This window comes from Xiphias gladius, chromosome 15, assembly GCF_016859285.1.
Source record: "Xiphias gladius isolate SHS-SW01 ecotype Sanya breed wild chromosome 15, ASM1685928v1, whole genome shotgun sequence".
Lineage (NCBI taxonomy): Eukaryota > Metazoa > Chordata > Actinopteri > Istiophoriformes > Xiphiidae > Xiphias > Xiphias gladius.
In genome coordinates, this window is record NC_053414.1 from 7,391,132 (window position 1) to 7,414,012 (window position 22,881).

A 22,881-nucleotide genomic window follows, 5' to 3' on the forward strand; every position below is an offset into this window, starting at 1 on the left:
CTAAGACCCAATGATTTGTGCACACAAATTGCCAGAAAGGACACAATTATCCTGTGAAACACAGGCAACAGAACCTTGTGCCAATAACTAAAGCATATCTGCGTGGATATGCTTTAGTTATTGTTAGTTATTGTTTAGTTATCTCAGTCCAAAATCACAATAAAACTGTAGGCCTCATTACACACAAGCAGCCCATTTAGATTGTCCATGACCTGACAGGTTTTACTGTTTACTTTCCCCTGCATCTCCACAGCAGCATATGCACAGCTAGTTGCTTAGTATCCAACGTAGCATTAACACTATACGGCAGAGAGCGCGTTGTGGAGTGAATAACGCTATTTATTTGAATATATTAGGTAATTTGAGCCGACCTGAACCGTGGAAAAACAGCTGCTAGCATGCTCCCAAGTGCTTGCTAAATGACCAAACGAGCAACAACTGTGTATAAGTTGTCCCCTTTTCTACCTTCTGGCTTCATACTTTCCATTGTTTGTCTCTGCTGACTTTTAGTTGTTATTAACTCTTGTGCATGCCATCTGTGTTCGTCGTCTTCTTTTTTTTTTGTTAACATAAACACACCGATAAACGCGCAGGCAACGCACACTTCCACTATTCACTCCTCTGTGCATCGAAGCCCCAGCGTCCTAACTTCTGATCCGCCCGCCGGCTCTTTGAAGTGGCCTTCGGCTCTCATCTGTGAACAAGATGTCCAAATTAAAAATACCACAGGCTCGCCCACAGCCACAGTTTGCTCCGCCGGGTTCAGTGGGCAGAGGATGTGTAAAGTGCAAAACAATGTAGACTGATGTTTCATCTGAGACAGCCATAACTCAAACAGACAGCTGGTTAGAAAGCTGGAGGGAGTGTCGGTAAATTGTAATGACCTTCTTTTCACCAGATAAACTTGATTTGTTTATTAGTGTCTGTCTTTTGCACTTTTTACCCTCGTGCAAAAAAACCTGACCACACTAAAGATTGTTTGCCTTGTTCCTAAAAAGCTCAGATTTTTGCTGAGGGCAGCTCCTCGCTCTGCAAACATGCCATGTGGGAATGCTGAGGAAATAGTCTGTGCCTTTGCCAAATCAAAACAACAACATTAAAATGTTCATACTAAACATTCACAACTGTTTGAAGTTTGACGGAGGGTTTTTGTGGACGTTGCTTGCGCCGTATAATTATTCCCAGCTTTCAGCACATTTCAATATTTGTGATTCTGTTACAGTAGAGCAAACATTGCAATGTTACCCGCAAATAATAAAATACATAGCTTTGCCCTGCCTTCGCCTTTGTTCACTGCAGTATGAGGCAAAGCCGTTTAATTTACAGAAACCGTCTCACTTCCACGGTAGTTTTTCTTTGGATGCTTTGCATTATATTGGTTAATTAAGCCTGTCCCTATAATCTTTTTTTTCCCCCCACTGATTTATTGGAGTTTTTTTTTTTTTACAGTTGCCATCAGTGGGCTCATTGTTGCAACAGTGGAGGCAGATGCTGTCAGGCGCAAGAAATATACCAAAGATATAACTTGTGTGTTTCAGTAAAATGTGTAACTGGACAGAAATTTGCCAACAGGCAAGTTAGCTCTGCTTTTTCTTAATGTCAAGGAAACAAACATCCAATATTATGATCACAAGATGTCACTTATTATAGATACATTTGCCGTACTAAATCTTTTATCTACATTAATTCTTGTAGCTGACCTCAGACAACTCCGCTTTCAAAAGGCCACACACCTGGCGAGATCTCTCACATTGAGAGCCAAGCCGACTGCTGAAACCGTGACACTGACCTGCTCTCATCATCTTATCATCGAGATAAACAAGTGAGTAACAGTTGCGAATCTTGCACAAGCACCAACGTGCTGGTCGGATCTGTTTGTCTTTCTTTGGTGCATTTTTTGCACCATCAGTCGGTCGGCCCTGAGCCAAGTGGAAACACGGCGAAGCACAGAATGTACTCGACTATGAGCTACTTGCTCAGTAGGGCCATTTTTTTCTTATTTGGGTAATAAGCACTGTATCTGTAGGTTCTGACTGTTTATCTTCTGTTTCGTCAGTTTCTTGTCACGGTCTGTAGGTTGACTTGTCCCCCCTTTGACTCCTGACCTCTTAATCCCCTGCCAGCTGCAGCGAGGCCTCCTAGGAGCACTCCGATTGCGTGCATGTGTGTGTGTGTGTGTGAATGTGTGTGTGACAGAGAGAAGAAGAAGAAAAACTGTCAATGCGAGAACGAATGTGTGCGAGCGCACGGCACGGGCCTGTGTTCTTTGATAAAAATCAGTATCGTCTAGAAGTTTGCCTTTTCTTGACGCGTGAATGTGTGCATCTGTCAATTAGTGTGGATTAGTGAGCGTGCATACCACGGATCCTCTTGCAGCACTGCAACTGTAAGACTCTATGAAGGATTGTGTCGGTTAAATAAAAGGGCTGCCGAGCAACACAACTGGATATGGCAGGAGTGAGCGAACACACAAACAATAGCTAAACCTGCTGCAAATACACTTGAGGCGGTTATTTACCAGTCGAGGAGTAATAATTCCTGTTGCGCACAAACACTGGGCGTCTAACTTGAGGCCAAGCTATAAATAAAGTTAATCACAGATTTCCTGGTTGAATTTGTTGAGGAACAAGTGTAGCGCCACACCTGCAGCCAAAGCCGTTCTTGTTGTTGCTGATATACTTGTACTGTAGAGCAGCTACTATTAGTCCTTTTGTTTCCTCTGCGTGTTGTGACTCACCAAGCAGTGAATGTGACACTCGACACGCTGCAATCTGTAATTTAGTTTAATTTCATCGTTTGATATTTGAGAGGGGAGGAATCCTCAAATTAAACACTCAAAACTAATTAACAGTCATTTAATTTGTCTGTGGTTCGAGGAGCAGCCGCAGGTTCCCGGGATAAAATTAGGACCTCCGTGTGTAGTTACAAACTAGGTGTTTTTATCCTGAGAAGCCGATGGTAGAACAATCTCATCCACCTTTGGGCTCTTCTGTTGATACGCCTCCAAGCAGCAGGTAAACTATAAATGAAATCTTAATTCAGTCCTACCACAAGTCTCAGCGAATTGTTAGAAGTCTTTACAATGAAACGACTAACCAGCCCACAGTTCAGTGCAGAAGTCCACAATCTTTTTATGGTCGTGCTGTTTGAGGTGTGACAACACGAGAAAGGAATATAAAGCTGTGGTGCATTTTTCATGTCAACTCTACATTTAACATGAAGGCCCGGTCACACCAGCATTTTAAATCTGTGAAAATTCACAGCAATATGAATCTATTCCAATTAAATGGCTGCGGTGAGAAGATTACGGTGAAATAAATCTGCACAAAGTAAATTTGCCACACAGCTTTTTGTTCTGCTGACCGATAGCAAGCCGCGCTAAGATCGCGCTGACCTTTTACGCGAACGGAGAGCCGGGGGAAGCTGTAATCGTTTATTCTCTGTGTTTAATCTAACCCGTGTTGGAGCACAAACTGCTCCACGGAAGAGGAATGGTTTGCAGGCAGTTAGAAGACAGGAGATGGTGGCATATGTCCTCTGATTAAACGGCGTGAACTTGTGAACTGGGAGTTAGCAGGCTTGCTAGCTCGGAGAGCTCTCTACTGAATGAAAGGGTAGAATGCTAAAAAACAAAATGCTAAGGTGGTAATAACCCGCCCAATAGAGGGGAAATGGAAAGAAGCTTGGAGAGATATCGTGACTCACTGGCACTAGCCTGTTCCCGGCTTGCCAATGTGTTAATTTCGCAATTAACACAGGGCCTTTATAGAGGTCAATTTAGCAATTTATCGTGATACAGAATAATTATAGATTAGTTCTATGATGTGTTTACAGGGTTTTGTCAGATTTCTACAACCTGCCTCTGTGTGAAAGTTAGCACATCGAAATCTGCATCTGTTTTATGTGAAAACAAATTGCTCCCTGGCACTCTTCACGCTCAGTCTGATGCATTTCACTTGTTTTCTACGTTCACTCCCACAACTTTTATCCATTAACTGCACGTTCTTCTTTTTGTACAGTTACTACCAAAACATTTAAATCCGTTCATTACTCTTTTTTTTTTTTTTTCTCAAGGTGGCTGCCAAACCAATCCTAAAACCATATCTTTCCATCCCACTCTGGTTAATATTTCAAGTAAGCACTGACTCATTTGCAGGCCAAAAAAAAAATGTAGAGACATTTAGATTAATGCTCGGCTAAACTTCTTTGAAGAGGTTTTTTTTTTTTTTTTCAAGGTTTATAACTGTTATTTCAACAGTATTTTGATGACCAGATTTCTATGCGAGGCAGGTCCTAACAGCATATTGAAATATCGACATTCAATCACAGCAACAATACATTTTTAAGTGCTGAGTGTAATAATAAAAAAAAACCAAAAAAAAAAACTCAAGAATGGCACATGAAAGGCAAACGCAGACTTGCAGTTGCACAAAAGCGGGGTTTGCATGTCAACTCTTCAACAGAACGAGAGTAAAAGGGAACATGATACTACATGTGAACCTGAATGCAGACACACATAGGCACAAGACTCATTCCCCTAAACCTACACCTGAGGCAGCCGTGGTTCAGTGATCTTTCACATGTCCCGACACATACAATGTGCTACACAGGAGCGTGATCCTCAGCGCACGCGTCCATAGTAACCAACACTGCCAGTTACCTTCTGTTTGTCAAATGGCATCTCTCTTTACCTGTTGGGCCTTTGAGTAGTTCAGAACATCATAGGTCCAGACTTCAGTCCTTTGAAGTGCTTTGTGAGGCCATGCAGCCCCCAAGCTAACATCAGCTTCCAAGTGTGTGTGTGTGTGTGTGTGTGTGTGTGTAGGGAAATGAGGGCTGTTGAATGGGGATGAAAGGATGTGTGTGTACACCTAGACTATGTGCCCTCAGGGGGAAAAAAAGAGGGGATGGAGGGTTGTGGTGGCGGTGGGGTCAGAAAAAGGGGGTTGGAAGGTAGTGTTCCCCTAATCCCCCCCACACACACACACACACACACACACACACACACAAACACACACACACCTCTCCTTGCCCTTAGGTAGAGGTATGTCTGCTGTCGGAGGTTAGAGGGGGAGGGATGTGTTATCTTAAAGATGTCAGACAGATTGAGTGTCAACTGAATATGAAAGCTTTCTGTATATACAGTATGGTCCTGGCTTCTTTGGGTTCTCACACTGCAAAAAAAAAAAAGTTTGTTAAAGGAAAGTGTTTTCAGATTATAAACACAGATTATTATCTTTTAAACAGAGGATTTGCTGTTTTACTCAGGGGAAATTGTGTTGGATTTTGAGATCTCAGACACCAAAAATATGCAGATAATGTTTCCAAATCGCTCAAACCCAAAATGAGGTCTGGCAGGTGAAATTCAACAAAGCAGCAAAATAAAATAGAGAATGAGAGCCAAGGTTTAAATAAATTCTTCTTCAGTCCTCTTTAAACCCCGAAGACTTTGTTGGAACCTGAGCTGAGACTGATTATTAAAGTGGACGTTAATGCTCTACTTTGTTGAAGCCTCTAGTCAACCTCGTGGTCGTGCTAGAGGAAAAGTCAGGGGATCAGGGGATCATGAATGCGCAAAAATTTCAATTTTATAGGTAAGAATTTTCAGTCTGGCATAAAGTGGTGGACCGACGGACAACATTGCCATTCCCAGGGGTTAAAGTGGGATTTGGCAGGTTGGGTAACCCTAAGATCTGGTGTAGCGGTGCAGCCAGGGGAAAGTGACTCACCTCAGAATAACTCCCAAATCGATTTACTGGCTAGCAGGACAGATAACCAAGCTGCATATAAAACAGCTCGTGTGTTTGGTGATATTTGCCGAGGTGTGTGACGTGGTCTACCTACCACTTCAGAAAAAAAAACCCCAACTCCGCTTACGCTTGCTCCCCTTCTGTAGCTAGCTAGATGCTGACGACGAGCACCGCGACCCCGAGCTCATCGACATCCGCGCCCGTCGGCCCATAATGTGTTCCTGGATGAGCGGGGCATCGCTTTCTTCTGCAGTAATGAAGGTAAAAGGACCCATCGCCTCGTGCGATGACCTGCGGGGAGGGGCTTCTGTCCTGCCTGTGTGTGTGAGTGTGTGTCTGTCTCTCTCGTTCTCTGCTTAGACTGAACTGACATATACGTGGAATAAGTATGTAATTTAAAAAACACAATCACAAACAGCAGTGATACTATTTCTAATAAATATAGTGGATGGGCATATTTTCAATTTCATCATGTGACATCATTATGTAGGAAACTGACAGTCAGATTTATTTACCTACTAATCGAAGGTGCCGAAACGTCGCGCCGGATCGTTCCGGCCCACTTTAAACCCTGCTGCCAGAAAGATGATGTTCCAATCCTATTTTAGGCTTGATGCACTTGTGAATTGTCCACAAGCTTGAGGTTTTATTTTCTGGCTATATACCCCAATCCTGGTTAAAAGCTCGGCTTTTATTGTGCGCTCAAGACAACCGCAGCTCCCCACATTTTCTTTCACACCACGTTCCTAAGATAAATCCAACGTACCACAGCTGGTCCAATCATATATTCTGTCCAAGACGTGTACCTCTTTTGACACTTCATTAAGGGATATGAACTGAGAGAGAAAACTGCTGATATCAGGTTGATCACTGTTACAATCTCAGCCTCGTATTTTTGTTTAGGAAAGCGTGACCGCAGATCGGCCACTGGAGGCATCTTTCTCTCCTGGTGTCTCCTGGTACCACAGTGGAATGTTCTGAGGAGTCTATGTGTGTCGAGCTCTCTTTACCTTCCTACTGACCCGCCGTGTATATACAACACACTGTGAGGATGAGGGGGGGGAAAGGTACTTACAGACATGCTTCATGGGTTAGTAAAGGAGTAGCAACCCCTGAACCCTTTCTGGGGGGTAAAGGGGACGAGGTGGGGGTCGAGTTCTAGGAGAGCAGAGGTTCCCCTTTGGTAAGCACGTTAAGTCTCAGCCTGTTGTGTGTTTGAGTGTAGCATTCCTGTGGTGTCAGGGAAGCTCGTAAAGATGCAATATGAGCCTTTTCACGTCGCTGAAAACAGAAACCACATTTAGCAATATCCCAAATGTCATCACATAAGTAATAGTATATTCAAGAGGGTCCTGTTCAAATTGCGTAAGGCAAGATTCGGATGTGCACACGTGGGGTTACAATACAGAGGAGTGTCCATTACCAGTAACTTAAACTATAGTATGGTGTGACAAATATTGAGGCAATATACAGTAAATGGTCAATCAATATCTTTAAAGTCAAACTTTTAAAAACAATCATTAAGGAATACTGTACAACTGACACCTTTACTGCTTTGATTGCTCGAATTTCAATAGCCAATAACTAATCGCTGAAGTAATTTATCAAGCCATAATGGCAAACATTCTCTGGTTCAACACTCTCAAACTAGAGTATTTCCAGCTTTTCTCTGTTTCATATCATTGCAAAGTGTCTGTCTCTGGATTTTGGATTGTTGGTCAGACAAAACAAGCAAATCAAAAGATATCACCTTGGGGTCTCGGAAATTATGATCGGCATTTTTCGCTCGCAAAATTAAAATCGGTAATGAAAGCGATCATAGTTACACCTCTAGACACGTCCGAGGTTACCTGATTTAAAATTTAAAGTTGTGGATAATTTGGAAACATGTATTTGCCAAATGCCTGAGAAAAAGTGCAGCAAACCAGGGGAACAAACTACCGTCAGCGTCCATTATCAAAACAGCTTGTTACCGTAAATGGTTTCAGTATGTCTGCAAAGTTTCGGGTACGCCTGCTCATGAGAGGGAAATCAGCCCAGAGCAGCGTGATGATTTATCAGCGGTCGGAGGCTTGATGCTGGACGTCTGCTCAATGAGCGTGGTCCCCACCCCCTTAAACGTTCCCGAACGAGCTGACAAGCTGCTCAGCCCGACCCCGCCCATCCATCTGCACAACGGCGAGCGGGGGGAGAGATCGAGATTTCTTCCACCTGTTTTTATGTGCAGTTTGGTTTTGCGCTTTAAAAATAAAGGATGGAAACACCGGAAAAAAGAAGCCAACGATTTCAAGCCTAGCTGAGGCTGAAAAACGGCATAGTGATAAAGAGAAAAATCCAAGAGGGATGGGGATAATTCTTTTCTTGTTTTGTTTGTTTGTTCTTGTTATTGGAAAAATAAGAAAATTCAAGTGAAAATTGGTGCAGTTTATGTGATGCAGCATGTTGTTTCAGCCGATTGTAGCGAAATGCGTTGCTGTCTGCCAAAGTGTCAATTCTCAATACTACCACTGGGGGGGCGCTAAAGCAAGGAATTTTGAAACCGTGTACATACTGACTTAGTGTCGTTACTGGACTTGCTTCCAAATATCCTTCTTGTTTAATTTACGACCGTATAGCTGCACCATTGGCGTATCGATGCCATCCACTGTTATACGCCTTCTACAGTACTTCACCACAAAGTCCCCAAAAAACAAAACCAAAGCAAAATACCATTATTGCCATATATGATGTACAGTTAGAGAAGAGTTGCCAGTGCCCTTATGATTATATGATATTATTTGACACTCTTCAAAACTGTCTCATACCAGCAAACGGAAATATGTTGAAATTTGCCTTTTCTTTAGCCAAGATTTGTAGAGTCTGCAAGAGATTTGTGCAAACACACCGGGAACCAAAAGACCAGAGAGAAAAAGAGAAAGAAAAAAAAATCAAGGTAACAGCGCAGGTATTGCAGCTCAGTTATCTGTCGGAATTATTTTCATATTGGACAATTCTGCAGCTATTAACATACCACGCCAACATTCAGTGCCAACACAAGACGAAGTGAGCCCGTTGGTGAAGCCCACCACAGTCTTTCCCTAACCTCAACCAATTGTTTCAGCTGCCCAACCCTTACCATGCTCTAACCATAGTTTTTTTTCCATGCATGTATGCGAGATCTTTCCCTAATCTTGACTATACTGTAGTTGCTCAGTGCAGATATTGTAAAGGGACATTTTTTTGAAAAACTTTTGCATTGGACTTTAGAAAAACCTCGTCTCTGCATGTAGCGAAGGGTTTTGCAGAATCATCAAATATCTGTGTTCTGTCTCGTGATGGGGTCGGGTGTCCCGCGGGTCTGAGTGAGTGTGACACTCTGTTCCACATAAAAGAGTCGTATAAAAGAGAAATCCAGAGAAAATATTAGGGCAGCAGCAGAAAAACCAAGATGGAAAACAGATCGAACCGAGACCCGAACAAGAGAGCAGAAAGGGTGAGGCTGGAAACGAGCCTCTCTGCAGTGGTAAAAGCGTCACGTCTGCACATGTCAAACACTGCGGACGCGGAGAGCAGGAAAAGAATGGCAAAAAACGGTCAAGAAAACAACAGCAGGGAGACACTTTGTGTCCCTGAAAGCCAAGAAAAACTCTGCCGTCAGTTCATCAGCACTTAAAAAGTAGTAGAAAATCAAATAGCAGCATGTTACAGGGAGCAGGACTTCAGTTACAAGTGTCAGGAACTGAGAAACAGTCGGTTTTTTCCTAGTTTATTTACCTATAATATTTATCCAGCCAGTGGTACAGTGACCGAAATCTGACCTGAAGGGAGTGTGTGTGTGTGTGCCCTGTGTGTAACATCAGAGCACCACAGGGCACACTTAAATCCTACTAAGAGGAGGGGCTCTTAGTTTGTGCGGCTGATAACAACTGAAATTTCATCCTCTCCCTCTCTCACAGACACACACACACACACACCAACACACACTCACGCACACATGCACGCGCACGCACACACACACTACCCAAATCCACTTCTCAATCCTCTTCACCTTGTACCTCTTAACTTCCTTCATGAGGTTATTAACTCCCTGATTGGGGAGCTTTCCTTCAGGGTCCCCCCTATTTAGTTGTCATGGTGGCATGACCTGAACACTTATTAGCTGACCTTTGGGATTAGTCCAAGTTGGAACCGGGGTGTGTGTGTGTGGGGGGGGGGGGGTTAAGCCTTCACCTCAAGGTGCTCGCTGCAGCATCTCACAGAAACCTTAATTAAATTGCCGAGACACCAAGTCAGGAATGTTTGCTTTGCTCTCCCTCTGTCCCGTACGCATTTCTGTCCATCCCTCCGTCTCCACCTCTCTTTGCTTTTCCCATAGTCATGCTCCACGCTGGGTTTGTTTTTCTGCAAACTAACCAACCCTGTATTGATCTGGAAAAACCTTTTTATTCTTACCTAAACTCCTCGTCGAGTCTTCTGACAGTGAAGGCTGCGAGTTTTATATATAAAAGGTTAAGACAGCAGGTCCTGGTCTGCACATCGCCGTATGGACTCATTCGATTTCTCTGAACAACTCAGCCGGCTGCTACAATACTTGTTTACATTACTGATAAATTACCATTGAGTGCAGGTTTATGTGGAGCATATACATGGACAACGATCACTAGGACCTGTTTTTCTCTTCTTTTTACATGTAATCTGATGTGAAAGATCTTATAATACCGTCCATTTCACCACTGTCCTAAGAAAGATTACATTTCTACACATGGGACTGCACATGCACATACACATATCACAGCTACACGCACCGATGAGGAAGTGTTTTTCAGGATTAACCGATTATTGCTCATTCTTTTTAAAATGTCAGAAACTGGGGGAAAGGCCCATCCCATTTCCAAAACGTAAACTTATCTCATTTGCAGTGACGCAAGACGTTCTCACCTCTGAGAAGCTGCAAGCACCCAGTTCCTACCACCACCCTTTTTTAGTCACTCCATTATTTATTTTATTTTATTTTTTTGGTCAGTCAGCTCATCAACCAGTCGACCCCACCGTTTCAGCTCCACTCTGAACCACTCAGGCCATGCATTTCCAACTCTGCCCCCCTAACACGCTGCCCTGGATATTGACAACGATCATCGTGATACCTCGAGTTACACGTGGATGCGACCCGGGGATGATCGTGCCCTTGCCCAGTCTACGTCTCAACTGGTCTCTCCCGTTACCGTTCAGACCGTCCGGTCCTTAAAATGTCAGCGAAAGAGTCAGTCCGAAACCCGAGAGCGTTTCGTTTACCGTGAAACTCAACGAAGATGGGCAACGACTCTAGACTCCAGTTTCAGTATTGTAGACTGAAGCATTGTGTTGTACACTGGACCAGGATATAATACAGGAGACAATGAATAAGATGTGGTTCATTCTGTAAACGAAAAGCACAGCAAAACGCCGTAAAGTGATCACTCTGAGCCCACAGACAGCCTGTGTCCCAACGGGAATGTCGTGATTTGTCTGTGGGGATCACCAGCCGGTCGTACAGATTCAAGCCCCCCGAGCCGAGAGGACAAGCCGCGGAGGGGGCCGGATAACGACCTCCAATCCGACAGAGTTCGACACAAACACGGTACGGAGCAAACGACGGCGACAAGAGCCGATCCCGTCTCCCGTCATGCCCCCCTGGGGCTCTGCCGTCCGTGCGCCCCCCTCAGCCTCGCCCGGCCGCCAGATGCCGACGCGAGACAGCGACCCGTGCGCCGGGGGAGCAACGCTCTCGCACGTCACCCGGGCTGGGTAGGGGCGCATCAGAGCGGGCTGAGGCTGAGGAGCAGTCACCAGAGCCCCTGGGAGCCTCGGTGTTTTTACGGAATGGCCCCGATCGATATCGCAGCATCCCGAGAGGACACTCCACGCGCGAGCCGGGTCTCTGCCCGTTTAAAGGGTAGCGAAATCGCATTCATCCCAGCTGAGGAGGAGCGGGGGTCGCTGCGCCCTGCAGCCATTCGCACCGTGCACAGGAAAAAAAAAAAACAAATCACAATGAAAGTTCAGTGAGACAGAAGCGCAGGAGAAGCTCACTTACCTCGGCAAAGTAATCCAACGTTCGCGGGAATGAGCTCGGGGCAGCGTTTACCCAAACTATTTATCCACTTTTGCCGGCGTGTCTCTCGATGCAAGCCCCAAAAACTGTTCCAAAAAAAAAAAAAACAACAGCCAAAAAAACCAACAAAACCCAACAAAAGTCTTCTCGTAACGCTGCCGCGTTAGCGTCCACGCAGGGTTTCGGCCGAGAGGCGTCTCACCGCAGCGCACTCGCTCCTCCGCGTCTGTCAAGGGTCGGAGACGGAGGTCCGCCGGCGTTCGGGAGCGCACACGGACGTTTCTCGACAATAGCGCCCATCGAAGCGAAGGAGGCGAGCACTTAAACGGGCCCGGAGAAGTGGGAGGTGCCGCGCGGAGCCGGAGCGCGCAGTCGGGGCGCGTCCCCGGGGCTGGCTGCTACCTGCAACACACACACACACACACACACACACACATCCGCGGCAGGAGAGGTGGCTTACTGTCCAGCCCCGGGGCTGAGGAAGATGAGTGCAGATTACGCATACTTTTGGCACAGCTCTATTTGCAGCTTTATGCTACTGCATTAAGACTCATGTCATTAACTTTGGAACGTTACTATTTTATTCTTTCTCCCTTAATGCTTAGATCTGTGGAGAGTTTTGACCTTTTTCGAAGTGTAGTCCATAGAGAAGCCCTGCACGACCCGCTCTGAGGATCTGATTTGATTCGGGGATTCGGCGTTCTGTTGAAAACCACTTGTGGTCTGCTCACACCTGCGTTTTTGGAGCAGCTTATTAAAGCTCATTCTGGAGCTAACCACCTTAAAGCTGCATTAACTTTTTTTTTTTTTTTTTGGATTGTTTGTTTGTTTTTGCCACTTGGGGGCAGTGCAACAAATTGTAAAACACAAAATTTGACTTATCACCTTCTAAAGTTGATACGGTGCACTTTTTTTTTTTTAGCAAACTGTTGCCTATTTACGTGTACAACAGACAGCATTCATCTGGAGTTGTGTGTCTGGCCGCCTGATGAATGTAAGTGTAATATTTACCCTTGCTCCGGTCAGGTCAGCCCTGACTCCTGTTGGCTGAAAGATATCCTGGCTGTTTAGCTGCGAAATGCTCCGCCGTGTTCACCGGCTAGTCGCTAGCTTTGCCTGTTTGGTGCCGGGTGGGCGGTAACGAGACAACAGCTGCTTGCTGTGGCTGAAAGTGGACGCTCACGGGGGCAGTGAGAATGAACCGGAACAGTCACGTCGTGGGCCGTAAGAGACGAAAGGAATCAGCCGAAAGACGCTAAAGTGCTCCACAGGAGCGGAGGAAGACTGCAAAGTCAGGCGGTAAATCTCTGTGGGTTCGACACCACAAGAAAAAAATCTTTCACGTTGCAAAAACATTGATCAGAGAAGCTTTAATTTAAAAAAAATTTTTTTTTTTTTGCCAGTTGCGAACACCACTATTCAAGCTCCAGTGGTACCAGTTAAATGAAAAACACAGTACCCCCCCCCAAGCTAGAGAGAATTTTTCGTCATTCTTAACAAGAATGGACATCAGAGAAGACCAACGACAGTAAACAACACAGACATCATCTATCATCATTCCCTTAAGTTACAAGGATAGGACTGGGTTTTGTTTCCACCACTGCTACTATAGCCAAAATTTTCCAAATGAATGAAAGACTACAAAAAAAAAAAAAAAATCCCCTCCACTAAATCTGCTTTTCAGTGTTTGTGTACATGCCCAAAACATAGAGGCACAATAAACACCATTGATGATGAAACTGGACGAGGAAAGTACAGTGCACATGCTTTGCTCTTTTGAAAGTTTCCATGCCAACTGTGTCACGAGAGTTGACTCACCTATTACATTTAGTTATATTTAGAGTTCGGCCTCCAAGTTTGCATTTCCATTTTAAGAATGTGTATTTATACACCGTCGCGGGAAAAGTTAGTGTTGCTGCACCACTAACCAAACACTTCCGCTCGTCACCTGAGCTGCCAACGAGCCGTGGACGGGGACACTGAATTCAAACGCAGGGCTGTGCAGGGCACTGTACGGGAAAACACTGAAACCCGAGGCTCGCATCGTCCGCACCGGCCCTGGCAAAAAAGGGCCCGGCAAACATGGCTGCGCACTGACAATGAGGCGTGTTCCCGGTTGTCACTCACACATACAAACGCAGCTAAGACAGATATTAATAATCCTTCCAGGAAAACAAGAGGGAAGACGACACACACATGCAAATATTGAGTATACAAATACGTACGAAACACCTGTACACGTATACATGTGCAGCTGCGTGTACATAGATGCCTACACACACACACACACACACAAACACTTAAACACACTGACATATGAGAGTCTAAAATGAGGCGGTCAGTCAGACAAGTCGGGACTTGCAATGAGTGCATCCAGATGAAATCCTGTTTCCAACAACATGACTCACACACAATAAAAACACAACACAAAAAAAAAAAAAAAAGGGTTTGATTGGTTTGGAACTGTTTTACATAAACTCTAAACTGGACGTGAACCCAGAAATATCAACAGCAGAGCCAGTCCTGTTTCCCCTGGAATGCGGTGTGAGGAATTCTAACAGCAAAGGCAGTCAGTTATAACCATATTAGCTTATTACTTCAATAGTGCAATGGTTTGAATCTGAGTTGACAAGTAAGTGAGTAAAGTTTATGGGTGTAGCACCTTTCACAGGCACAAAAACACAAAGTGCTCTACGTCAATAAAAAAAATTCACCGTCTACAAACGATATGAAAAACAAACAGCGTGAGAATTTGTTTACACCAGAAAACACTTCGTGACTAAAGTTGTCACTAAATCCCTTTTTTTTAAATAATAAGATGTAAGCAATCCTGAACGGCCCCGACATTAATGCCAAACATGTTAATCATTTCCATTCAAGCTGACCTTGGATGATACCTCACGGTGAGCAGGCGAAGTTGGCAGTGTTCCTCTTTGTGTTTTTCTCCTTTTACTTCTATGTGGCCGCGACTGTAGTTCATTTGAAAACATTTTTTAAAAATCATAAAAGGGCATATACAGTACGTTGGCCACAAAAAGCCTTAAATCCACCCGAGACTGACCCTTATGTTATTGCTGTGCGTTGGTGTTGCCAGGGGAACACCTCTGCTCGGGTCCACCAGGCTGCGTCGCCGTCCTACCATTTTTGCAAAACAGAGGAGAATCGGGTCATTTTTTCGGTGCCTTCCGAGAAGACCCCAAACGACCGTTCCAAAGCAACCCCGCCGCCAGCCAAGAATGTCGGTACCATACAGTGTTGCTCAATCCCGGATTACTTTCAGTGCTGTCATAGTTGAAACGGTTGTTTTTCTACAGCAGGCTATCTGGGCAATGAAACTCGGGTATGGTTGGGATTAGGGAAAGATCGTGGCGGTGGCAAATGAAACTACGTTTATATACAACTAAGCTGTGTCAAGCAAATATGTTTTGCAGGGAAATCGTAATCCCTGGCTGGGTTATGTTCAGAGACAAGTCTGTTTTTGTTTTTGTTTTTGTTTTTTGAACGAATAAAGCACAACGTATATTAATGGCAGCTGAATATGCAGGAGGTGGCTTGGGTGGATGGCTGTCACACCAGGGACCGGAGTTCATAATCCACAATCCCATCTGTGGTTAGGCGTAGGCAACAAAGGCGCTTTGGTTGAGGTTGGTTCAAGATGGTGGTTTTTTTGTTAAATGTAAGTAAAAATGTTGCGTCTGAGGTCCGTATTAAGCCAGACCAGCACTTCTCCCTAAATTTAACCAAGTGCTGCGAGGGACTAAACATGTCCCTATGTGTTATTTTTGGTGTTGTTGATTTAAGTGAGATTTATATTCATGTATGTTTATGAAGGGGGATTAGTTCTCTCAGCAGAGCCTGGTTGCTACTCAGGTTCTTTTAGAGACCCCTCAGGGAAAAGAGCCTTTTCTGTCTAATTTAAAAGTATAACCATTTGCTGTAAGTATTCAGTTCCTTGAAGTGTCTCTGACTGAAATAAACTATGGTTTAGGTATGGTTAGGAGTGCAGGTCTGAGTTAGCGGAGTACTCTTTCAATGTTTTCTAAACTTAACACGGCTTACAATTTTGTTCCAAGTCATCATTGGTGAGCCAGGAAAGAAAACTGGAGATTTTTGTGGCACAAATAAGGCGTGTACTTTTAAGGGAATTCGGCCCGTTGATATTTGATCGCTCATTCTTCATCTACTGTATGAGGCGGCTATCAGCGGCCTCACCTCCCTGCACAAGGCCAGCGGGGCTGCGGGATCAGTCCCATTAAAGAGTTGCTTTGTGTTATCTGTGTTACTGCACCTGCATGTATGTAGGCGTGTGTGTGTGTGTGAGCGTTCCTGCAAGCTTGAGAACGAGGAGCCGATTGTGACAGCAGCGCGAGAAAGCAAACACAACGACCCTGGTCCTTCACACGCGCGTTTGATCCGCTGCTTTACGATGGAACACGAAGGTGGGATTTTCTCATGGGAGGAAATCAATACTCGAAACTGATGCGCCCAAAAAGCCTGCATCAGGTTTAAAGGGTAGGCAACCGGATGGTGGTATTATCTCTCAATGAGAAGTGCAGGTTGTTGTCAGTCAAAGTGTATTTTTAGAATAAAGAAATAAAGAGGTGATTTGTTGGTTTCACTGAGCTGAAATCAGTGTGTATTTTTTTTAAATTATCCCCATATTTCCTTTTTTTTTTTGTGTGTGTGTGTGTGTGTCCATGTTTGTTCTCTACACTTCATTGCCAGAAACCTGCAGAACCGAACTTATGTATTTGTAATACTTGTAGCATTAAATAAACCGTACCTTAATTCAGGCCTATAAGTATTGCTGAGGACAGCGAGGTCATATTCTAGGTTAATATTTCTAGGTATTTTCATCAGGTTTACATTCTACAATTACACACAAATTACACATGACATCTTTCAAACTAAATAATTTAGACTGTCACTTTTTAGCTGAGATAAAATTCAATAAAAGTAAAGGTAAGCGTATTCTCTTCTTTTAACAGTGTGAAAAGGGCTTTAAAACAACAACAACAACAACAACATTTCCATTCAAGAACCCTCTGATACTACAGTACAGAGTGTGGCTCCCGCGGTGTGAACACCAGAGGAGGGCTGTAGTCGGGTACGAAGTGGGAGTGTTTCAGTCGGCGTGTTTATGTGATTCACACAGCCGGGGCTGGGGAAGGCTTGACCCTTCACAGACCTCCCCAACACAGCGGAAATGACTTCTGTCCATGTGAGACCCTCGCGTTTCTCCCTCAGTCCCTCCCCAGCTCCCAGTCCCGTCAACATGTAGCGCTAAGGGAGCGCAAGTCAGGCGGGAAAACAAAGAGGGAAGAGCTACGGGGAGTGTTTATGTCTATGTGCATGTATTTGAATTTTGCACAGCAGGCGGCGTACTTATGCGTTTATGTGTGTGCATGCGAGCCGGTCTGCTCGCACATGTACATAGCTGTCTATAAAGTGTTTTTTTTTTTTTTTACAACATGGCAGGCATTGGTATAGTTCCTTTTAATGAGGGCTGGCACACAGACGGTGTTTCAGGGAGAAACGACTCAGGAAAACATGAAATAACACAAAGGAATTCAAGCCTGGAGTTACTCTCCCCACGGGAGGCAGTCAGGCTTGGTGGTTGGTCCTTAGCCAGGAAACGCCAAAGGAAGACAAGAACAGCGTCCATATCTTTATTTTTTTTCCTGCCTCTCCAACCTTTACTGAAATTCCAGACAATGTGTCTTATTACCATGATACTTTTCTCTTTTCTTCTTTAACCCACTTTTTTTTTCTTTCTCCATATCACTGTGTCATCTTTCCCCCGTGTGTGCCGGTGTTCCTCTCAGACTCTGGTATATTAATAGAACTTTTCTCCGCAGATGAAGTTGCCACCTGTACCCTACAGCCACACGACGCGCGTGCGCACACACACACACACACACACACACACACACACACACACACACACACACACACACACACACACACACACACACACACACACACACACACACACACACACACATAAGCATGCGGGAACACACACCAGGCCAAAGAGAGCACAGACAGGGTGGTTGTGTGTGTGTGTGTGTTTGTTTACGTGTCTGTGTGCAGTATGGGAGTGGCAACTCTCCAGCACTATTGCCTAAGTGATATTTCTGGTCAGTGCAAAGCAGTCACTACATTAAGTTTATTATTATATCATTATCATCATACCAAAGTCAATAATGGAAAACCAGTGTCCCCACAAGAACATGTTGCAATTTGTTTGCAAATATTTCATATTTTTAAATTTTGCATTCTTTCAGACTAGTATTTTAGCCTTCTGATTAATCTCCACCACAAACCAAGGGATTGCAGATCTGAAGAGTTGCTACACAATTAACAAAACAGAGAAAGCTGGAGAAAAAAAACATGTTTCTACTACACAAGATTATACTTATTTTACTCGATTTGTTTTTCTTTTTTTTCTTGCTGGAAAAATCCCTCTTGGTTTAAAGGGGTCAAAAATCGTAGACACATACAAACTGTGGGATTGGGGGGATATGACCATTATATTTTATTTACATTTTAGTTTTGTTACCAACTTTTTATAGCATTTAATAAGGACAATAATGCAAAGTTACAGTGTTCCAATACGTGGTGTGAATGGGTGGTAAAGAAGAAGAAGAAAATGGATTCCTCAGATGAATAAATACTGGAGGTACATGAAGTCAGTGTGGCCAGCCAGATACATATCTATAATCATGTATGCTAGTATACATACACGTGAATGCATACCTATGTATATACACATTTAGAGTACACACGCAGCATATACATCAATATATACATACACCCACACTGATATTCATACACACTCATAAATACCAACATACACACATATACCCATATACACTTGGATACATCCACCTGTACACATGCGCTAGGTGGGTTACCATTACGCATTTGATTTGTTTTAAGGGCTCACAAAACAAAAAGGTTGGGAACCGCTGCCAATTATAGCCGTGGTCCTGTAATTAGTGAACACAAACATAAATTAATTCTCAGATTAAGGGACCCTCTGAGACAGAGGAGCGCTGTTGCTATTTATGTCTGAATGCAATCTGAACGACCCATCACACTTACAGTTGGATGCGCAGTGATTGTGGAGAGTTAGAGGGCAGTACTGCAAGGGAAGGCAAAATGATTACGGGAGAAGGCAAAAGGATTTTAGGGAAATATTCATCTCGTTTTACCTCTCGGAGGGCAACGCCCACTGGCTGAGTAGGATTTGGTCATTTGGCGTTTTAACGCCTGTAGCACAGCGTAGACGTCCCATGGAGACGGTAGCTGTCAATCCAGTGACTGAATGTGATAAAACCGCTGCTTTTCCGATGCCTTGTTACACATGGTGCTGGGAAATAGGACAATGTATTATTATTATTACGAAGATTATGAAAAAACAATGTGCAGTCACACATCCGGCTTCATAGAGCATCTTTTTCTTTTCTTTTTTCCCCCTTCTACTGGTGCAACAGACGCCATGCTTGGCTACAGAAGCTATAGAACGACCGTTCAGGTGGTAGGAATTTGGTGTTTTGCTTCTGGGCACTTTGACAAGACAGATACTTGCTTATGTGGAAGCGTGGATTCCCAGCTCGAAGGAAAGACTTTTTTTTTTTTTCCACCCAGCTGCCGGAGTATCCCGCATCTTATCTTTGACAGAGAGAGAAGAGTGATGCTTTGAGAGAAGAAAGAGGGGAGGAGGAGCAGGAAAGAAAAGGGCCAGTGAGGTGTGGATGGAGTAGAGATGATAGAGACAAGGACAGAGGGTGAGAGAAAGGGGAGAGAGGGATAAGAAAAGTGAGGAGGAAGTTAGAGAAAGAGAGGAAGGGAAAAAGGTAAAGAAGAGGCCAGGGTGAGATTTAATGAGGGACAGTGAGTGGGAAGAAGGGAGGGAGAAAAACAACAGGGGGGAGAGGGGGGTTACCGAGGGGGGAGGGAGGGGGATGACGCAGCCATGGGAACCCATATTTGGTCCATGCCCCAGACGCTGCAGTTGTTAGCCTCGTCAGTGTTGTTGTTTTGTTTTCACATGGCCTTCAACCTCGCTGTGCGGACCGCAAACAGATGTTAATGACGCTTCTCACAGCAGTTTCTGCCCAGATTCATCAGCGCCGTTAATGAGCTGTGGTGAGACGTTTTTTCTGAGCATGGATGCCATCGCCGGAGCACCAAAGCTGTGACAAAACTGCGGAGGCAGGAACACTAAAGTTAGAAAAACAAGGAGAAAAAATATTCATGGGAGATGACAGGGGGGGGGTATTCCACAGTTAACGCTTGACTCATTTTATAACTGACCACCAGGCTGAAAAAATGAATCATTCTACGTGTATGTAACATATTATTTTAGTATTATTATTAGTATAACAACAGCTAAGTAAAAGGGCAACAAACTATAGGTCAGTAGTGGAGCCTGCATACCAGCTCCAATCCACTATTTCCATTGAACAATTGTGATACTTCCAATCAAGGCAGAACCTTTGTCAGATCAAATGGTTTTAAACGATTACCGCACCCACATAAAAGTCACAGCTGATAGTCACTCACCTGTTACGTGTCGACAGGTGAGGTTAAAGTTCATGGTACCTGTCTATGACAGCAATTATCTTAAAAAACAAACAAACATACAATTAGCAGTGCGTAATAAATACTAAGGCACATTCTAACTGTAGATCAATAAAATGTCGGGTCACCACACGGAGCCACAGTAGCTTCGATGCTCTGTCGCGTCCCCCGTTTTCTGTGGGACTTTACGGCGGGAGAGCAGAGAGCAAACACACCATTCTCCTGAAAGATATTCCTTCATTTGGCGTTTTGAGGATGGAGGTGGAGGGCGCGGTCTAACGCGTCGGTCCAAAATCTCCCCAGAGTTGTTCAGTCAGGTTGAGATCTGGTGTCTGCGAAGGATATAGCATATCATTCACATCAACGGCATGCTCATTCGACCTTTCGGTCACACTCTGTGCCACGTATGGAAGTGTCAGCATTTCTTATGTTTCTACATTCTTTTATTCCGATTTTTCATTTTGTCTGCCATCGGTGAAAAACACGACGAATATAAAGAAAACAGAAAGGCCAGCACAGTTAACTTAACGCAAAGAATAAATGTGAAAAAAACAAACAAACACATTTTTCAACAAGAACCACTCAAAAACTTACCAGAAAGGAAATTTAAATTAAGTAAATCTTGCTTGGAGCCAGACATTGCTTTTGAAATTCATAGCCTTTCAAACCTTTGCACGGTACAGAGACGTGTTTGCTTTGCTATTCAAACTGTTGTTCATTAATTAGTAAAAAAATCTATACAGCACAGGTTTCGGTGCACGTTGTAACCGATGTTCAGTGTTTTAAAGGCAACCCAGTCTCCGGAAGGAGAAGATGATTCTGCAAACCCTGGATTTCAGCCTAGAACAGCATTTTTAAATTTGTTATGCCAGCACTAGCCACGCAAGGCGCTGCTGGCAACCAGAGAAAGCACAGCTTGGCGGCTCGGCTTCTCGCCACGTGATAAATGTGTGCTGTGGCTCGGGAGGTAGAGCGGGTCGTCCACCAACTGGAAGGTCGGTGGTTCGATCCCCGGCTTCCCCCAGTCCACAGATCAAAATTACCCCCAATCTATCACTGGTGTGTGTGTGTAGTGTGAAGCGCTCTTTATAAGTGCAGTCCATTTACCATAAACTAAGAATGTTTCAGCAATAAGGTAAATTACTTCATATTAAATATCTGCTCAGTATATTGAAGTGTTTGGGGATATTGTATAGCCTATAAAGTAGGCCAAATTTTGGCCATAGCTCCAAACTGCTTTTTTTTTTTTTGGTTCTGAATACAGTTTAAGTGCTGTTCACACTAGAACGCAAGTCAAGCATGCCCTGGCCCAATGGCATTGCTCTGTTGTCAGAAACGGCGTTGGACATGTTGCACATCGTGGCACTGGATGAAATACCCTGGTTTGGAGAATTGTCCAAAGCTGAAGCTTAAAGCTTTTTCTCGAGGGGGTTGTAAAACAAAGATCCAGATTTCAAAATAAAAGTGGAGCGCAAGGACCCGCATTTATAGCCTTGGGCAACGGCGCAGCAAACTGAGCGTACACACATTGCTGCTGGAGGTATGCCGACACTAGCAGGGACCTCCTCAAAAATGTTTGTCCTGCGGTACTTGTGGAGTTACCATGTGGAGACTGCAAAAAATCTGTGACTGGCCAGCCTGTGCTGCTTGCGTTTTTCTAAAGCAGATTGAGATTTATGACAGGGAAGACAACATCAAGGGAAGTTAAAAAACAAAACAAAGCAAAGGCTCAGTAATCTTCCCTTTTTCAGTGAGGCCACTTCCACAGCAAACCCTATGCTCATGAAGATCTCTATCGCAGTGAATTAAAGAATGTAAAGACCATTGTTGATGCTTGCATGACAATAGACGAGGCAATCCTAGCTACTGGATATCCCAAAGTGAATGAAAGATTATAAACACAAGGAGCTATGAGCCAATTCCAACCTCCAAAGGCAGTTATTGTGGGATCGCCACAGGCTGCGATGCACGAGCATAAATCCACCTTTACCACTGCTGCCATTACTCTCACTGCTACTACCTCCCATTCCGGATCCTCCTGCTACTACTATTAGAGTTACTACTACCACTACAATGACTGTTAATACTGCTGTTAACACTGCCAGTGCTCGACACTCAACGCCAATTCTGATCACATGTGATGATTGCTATGATCGGCACAGAGCGCAGTCAGACTTGATGCTTACGCTTTCCTTTAGCATCTAAAGCGGAGGAGCCTGAGCAGCTGTGTTTGTTTTAAGAGAGAAAGGGAGGATACAGTGTGTTTGAGAGAGTGGCCATGCGTGCCATTATCTACGCTTGTTTGAACCAGTGCATATACAACATACGTCGACTTGTGACATGTTTGTGTGTGTGTTTTTGTGTGCGTCTGTGGGCTCGCGTCGAGGGAGCGGACCACGGCGCGGGGCCTCCGGCAGCCGGGGCCGCCGTTGGTTCTCACAGGCCACAGAGTGACTCTCTGACAGGGATCGT

General features: G+C 44.3%; 1 protein-coding gene across 1 annotated transcript in view; it reads right to left on the bottom strand.

Moving 5' to 3' along the window:
* The window catches only part of LOC120800393 (vasorin-like), a 34,598-nt gene extending 22,515 nt beyond the window's left edge, over positions 1-12,083 (bottom strand). Inside the window, exon 1 of the mRNA XM_040146469.1 lies at positions 11,803-12,083. The gene's annotated coding sequence lies outside the window, so the exon portion shown is untranslated. The remainder of the gene's footprint in view (positions 1-11,802) is intronic.
* Positions 12,084-22,881: the final 10,798 nt, after the last annotated feature.